The sequence below is a fragment of the Gasterosteus aculeatus genome, chromosome 16 (genome assembly GCF_964276395.1).
Source record: "Gasterosteus aculeatus chromosome 16, fGasAcu3.hap1.1, whole genome shotgun sequence".
Lineage (NCBI taxonomy): Eukaryota > Metazoa > Chordata > Actinopteri > Perciformes > Gasterosteidae > Gasterosteus > Gasterosteus aculeatus.
This window is the reverse complement of record NC_135704.1, coordinates 2,138,053-2,149,270: the sequence shown is the minus strand read 5'-3', so window position 1 is coordinate 2,149,270 and position 11,218 is coordinate 2,138,053. Positions and strand designations below refer to the sequence as shown.

General features: G+C 42.1%; 1 long non-coding RNA gene across 1 annotated transcript; it reads left to right on the top strand.

Annotated features, from left to right (window-relative positions):
• The first annotated feature begins 6,324 nt into the window (after positions 1 to 6,324).
• Positions 6,325 to 10,820, top strand: LOC144388790 (uncharacterized). Its single transcript, XR_013453032.1, has 2 exons — positions 6,325 to 6,413; positions 8,380 to 10,820. It is a non-coding gene; the product is annotated as an uncharacterized LOC144388790 (long non-coding RNA).
• Positions 10,821 to 11,218: the final 398 nt, after the last annotated feature.

The window sequence follows — 11,218 nt, the reverse complement described above, 5'->3', positions numbered from 1 at the left end:
AGGAAAAACACAGCGGAAAAATACAGGCGAATTCGGGAAGTTTTGGCACGCGCAACTGACGACACTCTTTCAACCAATAACATTCTGCCGTGAGTCTAGCTCCACCCTTTAGTACCAAACAACTGTGCCAGGTACCCCAACGGAAGGGTACCCAAAAACTGGTACGGTACGGTTCGGATTTTTGGTACCATTCTCAACTTTTGGCAGTGGAGACACAAATAAAAGGGTACCGACCCGACCCGTACCGTACCGCTCGGTGGAAACGCGCCATTAATGTATCTCCATGAATAAACATTATTAGAAACACGCTCTTTTCGTTCTATTTATTTCAAGCATTGAATTCCACAAATTGAAGAGAAAGAAACCCTGAGCCATTCGCAACCAATTTAATGTGATTTTTAGTATAAAACCCCCACACAGTCCTAGATTTTATTTTGAAAGTAGTGAGGAGGCTATTATGACTATTCACTTCCAGGTCAAGTTAAATTGATGACGCTTGTTTCGCAGTTTGTTTGCGCTTTTTGTATTCAGACTGCCAAAGATGAGCAGCTTCAATCATTAAAAATATGAGAAATATGTTCTTTGTTGTCTCAATGTTTTTTTGACAATATGCTTCCATGACGGGCCAGAGAGGCTTAGTTAAAGCTTGGGTTATTTCTGTCACCAATTCATAAAATATATGAATGGCTGTATGAAATGAATGTGAATTCACATCAAACACTGCTCATCAATTATTGAAACGTTTTGTGTCATTACCCCTTAGAGATTGGTAAATTAACATGATGCTAATCGGGGACCTTTGTTTAAGTCAACATTGTAAGATGACAATTCCCCATTGCAGAGTTTGGTAAAAACCACTGGCTTAAAAGAAAGAGGTTTGACGCATGGAAATCTGGCTGAAATCTGATTACTCCAGACGATAGGTCTCGAGACAGAGACCTATCTTACCTATCGTATCTCCCCTCTCTGAATAAACAGCTACTATCTCCGGCAAAGACCCACAGCTGATTGTCCCATTTCTTTCAAACCGCTGTGTTTCACTGCTCGGCCCCTCGGACGCGGTTCAATCCACCTCTTCAGCCCTTTTAGTTTTACTCTACTTTACAATTTTTGTATAATTCTAGACAGAGGCATATTCTAATTAATCTATTAGGATATTAGTTTGATCTCTGCTGTCTTTAATATTATATCTTGTGAAAATTAACTTTTTATCTAGTCGGTTCGTTTATAACAGGCACCTTCCAAGCAACAGTCACCTCGGGGGGGGCACGGCATGGCTGATTACCCCAGTAGAGAGTTACAATTAGGGGTGTCACAGTTAATGCATACATGACATTATTGTGGCCGAGATTAATGCAATGGAATGTTTAAAGGTTAACCCATCTTTGTTTAATTCGGGTGTGCGTTGACTCCTGAATCCGCTGCGTGCTGCAGTCAGTTAGATCGGAGAGGCAGAGGCGGTAACTGAAGATGGAGAGAGCTTTTAGCATTGGAAATAAAACAGAGTTGTGATCTACAGCGGAGAACTGTACAAAGGAATTCCTCTACGTGTCCAACAGAAGGGGGATTAATGACAAAGGGACCACTTTACGAACTGTTAGGCTAAGCAAGCTGCTAGGCTACTTCCATCTCAACATCTACCCTGCAGAGGATCACCACTGTGTCCCAAAAGACAGTAGTTTGGAGAAGGTCCTGGCTAAATGTGGGGACCTTTTTGGCACTTCAAACACAGTCCTCAAATGATGGAGAGTTGAGAGCACAGTGCACAGCAGGAAGAGTCATTAGTTCATTCATGTTCCACCTGATGGAATTCTGCCTTCAAGATGATCAAATGTGTGTAGTTTTGTGTTACAATTAAAATACAATTAAACAGTGTCTAAAATAAACGCTGTTCAGTAATTGCCAGGTTGAGATGCGTGATGACACTCCTCCCAAAGCAACAGTGATCAACAATCCACCCTCACTGTGATCAATGGGTTTCTGTACGTGTATTCAGATACAGAACTAGGTGTCTTCAAAATAATTTTAAAAAATACGGTAGCGCATGTTAAAATAATTGTCTGCGTCAATGAATTAATGAGTTTTGCCCAGGAGTGATTGAAAGGTATAGCTGCCTATTTACTCATTCAGCCGACACAGCGTCATCAGCATTGATTTGAAGTTAAACTACTGGCCAAAAAGTCCAAAGTTACACTCGCTCTGTTTTGCTGCGCACCACTCTATACACATTCAAAAGTATATGTATAGCATAGTCAGTTCCTTATAATTCTACCATTGAAATAACTTAATTTCGAGTAAAAAGCACGTTTCTGTTGTACACGTGGCGGAGGGGTAGAGCCGGTGCGCTGGGAACCGCAAGGTTGGCGGTTGGAGCCCCGGTTGCTCCATGTCCCATGTCGAAGTGTCCTGAGCAAGATACATAACCCCCTAGTTGCTCCCTGGGCAAAAATGTAAAAAAAAGCCATGGGTTAAAATTGCAATGTAAGTCGCTTTGGATAAAAGCGTCAGCTAAATGACCTGTAATGTAATGTAATGTACATGTGGAGGAAAGTTGCAATTAAACTCAAATAGAACAAGGGCAGTCCAGCCTGACCTGTTTGGATGGAACAAGGTGGGCAAACCGTGTTCAATTTCCCACGACTTTCAAGATATAGGTTACTGGACGTAACACATTTAACACTTACATCCATCACACTCTTCATGTTCCATTAGCGCCATTCTTTTATATGTGCACAGTTGACAGAATGTAAAAAACTAGAGCACGAATGTGTGTAATCATTTGTACGAGTTCCTCTAGATTGGCTTTCTCTGATTAAGTTCCACTGTGTGCAAACACATTTGCTCTTTCTATTATCAAGACGTTGTTTTCATCCACCATCACATCAGCACACTAATATTGTACAACGTCTACCCCGGTGGTCCAGTAGACGCGTGCTGTCCAATCAAGTCTCTATGAACTTTGACAAATTGTATCAGCATCAGATGAAAACCATCCAGCTCTCATTGTTAAAAAGAGGGAGGGATAATAACGTTTCTTACACAAGCTTTACTCTTTACTCTCTTTTTACCGGGTTAAGCAAAAGGTTTGATCTAAATTAAATTTTACAATTACAGTGAATAGAAAATGTCTGTATGAAAACACAACACGTACAAATGGGAAAAAGAAACATGTAAACACAAGTATGTGTATTCAGTCAAGTTTCCTACAAATTAATAAATAAAATAATCTACTAAATGGTTTAAAGGATTTTTTGGAGAAACGTAATGGCTGCAAGGATTATTTCAGCTTTTCTGGGGATCCCATGCGGTGAGGTTTAGGTTACTAATGTACTTTGTTAAATATATGGCCTTTTGATTGACACAAACCAAAGCAATTCAACAAAGGCAATAACAACAGCAAATCAATTTTCAAAAACTGATCCAGTTAATGGTTAGCATGTATTCTTAAAAGTATTACAATTAATACATTATAAAACTTTTTTCTTGGCGTAGGCTGCACAGCTTTTTCCTCCTCACCCGAGCACAGCTCCATCACCCACCATCCCTCCAGAAGCCTCCTCAGAGAGCATCGCTCATCAGGCCTGCTGTCTTGCTCTCGTCTTTCTGGTCACAATAGAAGCCTTTGAACCGGTGACACTTGTTTCACAACCCGGCAGCAGTCTGTCAGATGCAAGGCTTTGAAATCTTGCTCTCCTGCCAGCAACACTACAGCTCGTCACACACCTTATTAGCTGTAAGCAGCATCCTCAAAGGAATCCCCAAGGTCACGGAAAGGGTTGTGTATCACACCTGTCACCTGGGTCAAAGGCTTTTGTTGTTGCAACAACTTTGATCCACCAGATGCAACAATAGAGGGGTAACATGCTTCTGCCCGGCCGAAACACTTTTCATTAGACTGTTCAGTAACCAATTAAGTTCCAGAAATACATTTGAGTGATGAAACCAGCCAATGCGTAGCCACCGAATGCAATGATGCAAAGGTGAGTCACATGGCACATGCCAATTACACTGGAACAAAAAGACTTGTGTTTTCTTATTTATTTTGGTGAAAAAGAAAAAACGATTGGGCCTATTTGAAGCTGTTTGAGCTGTCTGCTGTCACTTTAAATCCTTGCACATCAAAGTGCCGACTGCCTGACCTCTTCATTGCTGAAGAATTATGCTAATTAACATCCAGCCTGTTGCGAGCCACTTTTAGGGCTTTGTGTTACTTCAGACTTTCAGGTGCTTTACCACCACGGGGTTGCATTTCAACGTTTGTTTTGTCTTTTTTTCAAAGACATTACTGTGACTCGTTCTATAAAGCAACATTTACTGCTATTTTTGCCAATATCACCCTCACTAGTGTCACATTATTCTTCAACACGTGTTTGCAATGCTGTTGTTACTGTGATTAGCACACACAGGTTTTGGTTCAAGCAACACTTGTGTTGTACTTCCCACAACATCTGAAGAACTGTGTTACTTAACATGCGTTATGGCCTGTGGTCCATAGTGCCAGGCTATGTTTCAGTACAGGCTATCTTGCCGCAAGTATGGACATCAGACTCTACTGATTATTGAGTATGCTGTTTCTCTCTCTCGTTTAGCTGCAAAAAAAGGCAACGTGCAGGATAGTCATATCATCACACTCTGTTTCCTGTCAACTCGGTGGAGTGCTTTGAATTAAAGCTCTGGACCAGCGCGACAAATCCATGTGAGCAGCGGATTCTTCATGTGGGTCAAGATATAAAAGGGTATATCAGCATGAAATCATGGCGCAGTATAAGAATTGAAATGGAGGGTCAGTTTGAAATGTAGATAAATGAAGCTTTTCCAATATATGGAACCACCTGGCTTTAGGCTGAAGGAGTATAAAGTACAAAGAAAGTAGCTAATGCATCGCTCGTTTTGGTCTTTTCAAGAGACAATACGAAAAAAACATCCAATAACACCAGCTGTGCCTGTTCATCTTTTTGACAGCATTAAATTAGAGATGATACTTTGTTCTTTGACAAATAATCCCATTGGTACTCTCCAAATATGTGATTCCATAATGTCCATTGTTTGCAAACGAGCTTCATCTTTTGGAATGGCTCACTAAGGTCAGCCTGACCAGCTGCTCCTCTTTGTCCTGAATGTTTTCATTTGCCCGCTGAGCCTGGAGGACTTTCTACCTCCTGGAGAGATTCAGAAACCACCTTCGCACTGTCTGCCATTGCTAGACAGACTTCAGAATGTCCTGATGCTCTATCCGCCAAGGATATTACCTTGCTGATTGTGCACAGGTTGTGGAGAATAATTAACTGTTGGAGGTTAGAGTGCAAACCATGAAGATCTACAGTATCATTAGATCTCCATTGGCGTTCCATTTCGTAGTATCTCTCTCGATTTAATGCTGTTATGGGTTAGTTAACACCGCAGTGGTCACATTAGGGGTCACATTAAGATTCATTATGCCAAGATGAATCTGTGCTTATCTTGTTTCTCTATAGCACCCTGTATCAGCATTATCTGCCACTTTCACAAGGAGATCATCTTGACAGAGATGAAAGAGGACACCATAAGGAGAATATCTCTCTGCTGCAAAAGGAGAGGATTCATCCCTCATTCTATCTCCTATCACCCTCCCCGTCTTTGCTTGTCTCCTTGATATGTCCTCCTGGACTTTATCTCATCCACTTCTATACAACCCTCAGACATCCGCCACTTTTATCTCCCCTCTCCGCCCCTGACTATCTTTCCTGACTCCTCCAAGTTCAGCCCCTAAATGATAAAAAAAGGAGAAAAATCCTACAACCTTGATGTTCTCCTTCCACTTTCAGCTCTGCACTGCGCCTTTTGTAGTTTAGAGAAGGCAAAACAACATTAAATACAATCTGACAAAAGCAAAGCCTTTCTGTTGTGAAACATTCATTTTAAAACTCTGTGCAGTGGAAATTAAAATAAGGATGCTCTGCTGGCTGTACTTTATGTAAAACCAATGTGTAATTTGGATTCCCGCATTCACGACTAAGATAGTCAAATATGAAAAACTAACGAGTCAAAGCAAAAGAGGGAAAAGGATTTTCTTTAAGCATTGTTCTCTAAAGCAGGGATTCCCAAAGTGGGCTGTGCAAGAGGAAACATGTAAGGGTGGTCTAATGGGGGTAATCCATCCATCCATCTGCAAACCGCTTATCCTGCACACAGGGTGTCGCTGTAGTCTATCTGGAGTTTATCCCAGCCAACTCCAGGCGAGAGACAGGTTCACACTGGACTGGTCGCCAGCCAATCGCAGGGCTACACAGACACAAACAAACATTCACGCGCACATCCACGGGCAATTTAGAGTCACCAGTCAACCTGATCCCCAGAGCATGTCTTTGGACTGTGGGAGGAAGCCGGAGAACCCGGAGAGAACCCACGCAGACATAATTCAGCTGGGATATACGGTAATAACCCTCATTGTATCAGTGATGCTGTGACAGGGCCCCATCGTTTTGTAAAGATAGGCTTTTGGAGCCGTAATGAATATGTTATTTGTTCCATTTGATAGATGTCCCACACCTTTTGGATCCATATATCGTATGCAGGGGGGGTCCAGCTGTAACCATCTGAGAGTTATACCCTTTAGTGCTGCTGTGAGCAGTATGTTTAGAAGGTATTTTTTGGCTCTCCCATCCAGCCCTTCAGGTATTCTCAACAGTGCTACAGCGGGGTCTTGTTGGACGTCCTGTTGGAATATCTCTTTGAGGGCATCAATTACCCTCCAGTAAGCACTTAACTTGGGGCATAGCCAGAATATATGTGTATGATGTGTTCCACACTTCCGCCAGCACAAGTTGTGCGTTGTGTGTTGGGCCCATCTTGGCTAATATTTCTGGAGTTCTGAAGAATCTGGTAATTATTTTCCATTTAAATTCCCTCCAAGTGTTTGAGTTTGAAAGTGTGGCCAAGTGTGCCTCTGAGCACATTTCCTCCCATGTATTCTGTGGTATGATCCTGTTCATCTCAGCCTCCCATCTCTGCTTTGTTTGTAGGGAATTGTGTGGATTCATAGATAGAAAGAGGTTATTTAGCTTACTTATTGTTTTCATTTGAGCAGCTGAAGAAGGATTTTAATCTCCCTAAAACCGATTTCTTCCGATACCTACAGCAGAGAACTTTTCTAACAACACACGAAGGGTGGAGAAATTGTGTGAATTTTACGCCTATGGAAAGGTTCCTAATAGAGATACAGATGGGAAACGAAGATAAGAAAAAAATGTACAATTTAATAAATAAATACACTTCAGCTCTCTCTTTCTCGCCCGCTGCATGTGAAATCCTCCTCCCTTTGTATTCATATGTGTTTCTGACTATGAATGTGCCAGTTTTTGTTCTTTACTGTGTTTAAGTCACTTCCTCTGAGCCTCTGCGTGTGTCCTTGTCCTTCTTATTGTTCTTTTGAAGTGACGTAACTGGAGTTTATTGAAACTTACTGCAGTATTTCAGAGTATTTATTTTTGTCCCGATTCAGAATTAATACGATACAATGTTGCAGTTGCCCCTTTGTTCTGTGTTCAAACTGCAACATTTAACAGCGGACTAAATATAAATATAATATAAATAGACTTTTCCTTTTGAAGTGTGAGCGATAGGGTGCGTGGATGAACCCAGTTGGGATGTAGAAGGGGGTGCGTGGTCTAAAAGGTTTGGGAACCGCTGGTCTAAAGCAAACGGGGACGTTCTCTTTATTAAATCTATCGAGGCGCCAAGATACAAATGGCAACTAAACTATTGAGTATGGACCTTGGATTGAAAGCTTATCAACCCAAGAAGAGGGAGACACTCAGCATTCTATGCTCTAGGTCACATATCTCACTCAAGGATAGATTCTTTTTTGACAGCAGGGATCTAATCAGTGTCTCAGACCCCTCAAACGGAGAAGGAACTTGACAATTCCTTCTTGTGGAACAGTTGGGAGGCCTCCAAGGCAAAAGTATGGCTAATTCCAGTAGGAGCAAAAAAACAAAAACAAACAATAAGTGATCTTAAATTGCACACTGAAGAATTCACTGATATGACAGATGGATCTTGGCAGAGATTAAAGAAGATATATGACAGGAAATGGAGGCCGGTCTATGTGGAATGCAAGATGCAAGTGAAAGATTGTACATGGCTGTTTGGTTAGGGAGCCTCGAACGACCTTTAACCAAAGTCCCCACAATTATGTCCACTGCTGATGATGGGTCCTCTGCAGTACTCAGTACTGCTGCTGAGAGAGAGAAATAAGTTGCATATGTTGGCACCCAATAATTACAAGTAGTGCACTCACGGTACTTATGTTGTAATTTCTTCATTTCAATACTTGATAAACAATGTTACTGATGAGTACATACATGATAAATGCTCAATACTTATATTTCTCTTTTCTAGTCTTCCAAACAGTCAAAGTGCTTCAACCCTTCATCCTCACACTGATGACAGTGTCTCACCCGAGTGCAGGTCAACACGCGTGTTACCAGGACCCGGGATCGAACCACCGAGCCACTGGTTGAAGGAAGACCCACAGTCACCCTGATCAGCCGGTAGCTGGACGCGTGAGGACAAGTGAGGACGCAGCATGAGTTCAAACTCCACCTGCTCCACAACACGACCAGGACACATTCAAAAGGCCGTGGAGGGGAAGACAGTGAAAGCCTTGCTGCATTCGGCCTGTTCGTTTATGGGATATTTCTTTGAGAAGAATCTCATCTTGAGTTGTGACCACTGAGAACAGAAAGAACAACTGGCAACAGCTGCCTGGAGACATCACGTCTATTCACTTGACCGGAGCAAAATACACTACAAGGTGTCACATTGTCTGGTGTCTGGCAGAAAAATAAAACATTTCAGCCGGGTTGATTAAAAGCCAGACATGAAGATTGAATGTGTACTGAAGTAGAGCCCTGCGTATGCGGCCTACGGCACGACGTTGTGGGGGATTTCTGCTGAAGTGAAAGTTTCAAATTAGACTAACGAATTGCATGATCACACTTAATAGGGGAGTTTGTTAATCAGCGAGGGACATTTTGTTTTTCTGACTGACTGATAAATGTTTCAGGGTGATTTGACTTTCAATTCACAAAGGAAGAAATCATATAAATGTGAAAAATTGAAGTTTTTTTTTAATACATATTTCATTTCAGATAACTAATTGTTATGAATCTGAAATATACACTGACATAAAGGATTATAAGGAACACCATACTAATACTGTGTTTGACCCCCTTTCGCCTTCAGAACTGCCTTAATTGTTCGTGGCATTGATTCAGCATTCTTTAGAAATGTTGGCCCATATTGATAGGACAGCATCTTGCGAGCATCTTGCAGTTGATGGAGATTTGTGGGATGCACATCCAGGGCACGAAGCTCCCGTTCCACCACATCCCAAAGATGCTCTATTGGGTTGAGATCTGGTGACTGTGGGGGCCATGTTAGTACAGTGAACTCATTGTCATGTTCAAAAAACCAATTTGAAATGATTGGAGCTTTGTGACACGGTGCATTATCCTGCTGGAAGTAGCCATCAGAGGATGGGTACATGGTGCCATAAAGCGATGGACATGGTCAGAAACAATGCTCACGTAGGCCGTGGCATTTAAACCGTGGCATGGGCCGTGGCATGCGTCGTCGTGGCACAGGGGTTAGAGAACGTGTGCTGGGAAGCACAAGGTTGTTGGTTCGATTCCAGGCTGCCCCATGTTCCATGTCGAAGTGTCCCTGAGCAAGACACCTAACCCCTAATTGCTCCCCAGGCAAAAATGTGAAAAAGCCATGGGTCTAAAGTGTAATGTAAGTCGCTTTTATGGAAGTGGATTTTATCGCTTTGGATAAAAGCGTCTGCTAAATGACATGTAATGTAAACGATGCCCAATTGGCATTAAGGGGCCTAAAGTGTGCCAAGAAAACATCCCCCACACCATTACACCACCACCACCAGCAGCCTGCACAGTGGTAACAAGGCATGATGGATCCATGTTCTTGTGACGCACACAAAATGTATGGTCACATTTGTATTTAATTTGTATTAATTTGGAATGAAGAACATGTCTTCATGGTGTGTGGTGCTATCTATGGCCAGTAGGTGACAGTGCAGCGCTGTGGTTTCGCCCGGCCGCCCTCACTCTGTATTTGCGCGTGCAGCGTCTCATTGCTTGAGAAGACGCTGACAGAGGAAGCCACACGTCTGCCTGTGTCATTAATTTCGATTTTTCTCAGGTCCGTAACCGGTCAAGTGCATTAAGCAAATTTGAATGAACAATTTTAGGTGATCGGATTTAACTACCTAATATTTTTATGAATTACTGGGTTTTGTTTAGTAGCTAATGTTACGTTGCTAAGAAAGACCGACTGCTGAGCGCTAGCTAGAATGCTAGTAGCCCTGTGTAACCTCCTTGTTTTATCTGCCTCCTATACACTAATCTAATTATAAAGGAAAAGTATAATCACTTCGTTTTGTTATGTGCTGTGATGTGATGTTAGGTCGACTTAGATTCTGTATGTTAATTCAGTTGACTTCAATATGTGTTTAAAAATGTCTATTAGCATTTGTTAGCCGTTAGCTGTAGCAGAAGCAGTGCCGCCATCTTCAATGGTGTCCTTCTCACGGACGCCACAGTAGCTGTGGGCACCTTGCCAAAGTCACGGTTATGTTGTCAAAGAGTATGGATTTAATCCATGATACTGATGCAATCCTCTATGGTTTGGTCTGTGAATTTGTATTGTTTGTATTTTGAAGTATGTTGTCTGGCTCAAACGTAGACATGTGGATATGCTTGCTTTCACCTAAATTGTGAAATAAATTGTCATTGCTTGAGAAGACGCTGACAGAAGAAGCCACACGTCTGCCTGTGTCATTAATTTAGATTTTTCTCAGTTCGTCTCAGGCACAAGTCTGTCAACAGGCTCTCTCATCCTGAGACCTGTAACATTCTCATTCTGTTTACGCCAAACTCTGACTCTACCATCTGAATGTCTCAACAGAAATCGAGACTCGTCAGACCAAGGCAACATTTTTCCAACTGTCCAACTTTGGTGAGCTCTTGCAAATTGTAGCCTCTTTTTCCTATTTCTAGTGGAGATGAGTGGTACCCGGTGGGGTCTTCTGCTGTTGCACAAATGCTTTGCTGCATACCTCGGTTGTAACAAGTGGTTATTTCTGTCAAAGTTGCTCTTCTATCAGCTTGAATCAGTCGGCCCATTCTCCTCTGACCTCTAGCATCAACAAGGCATT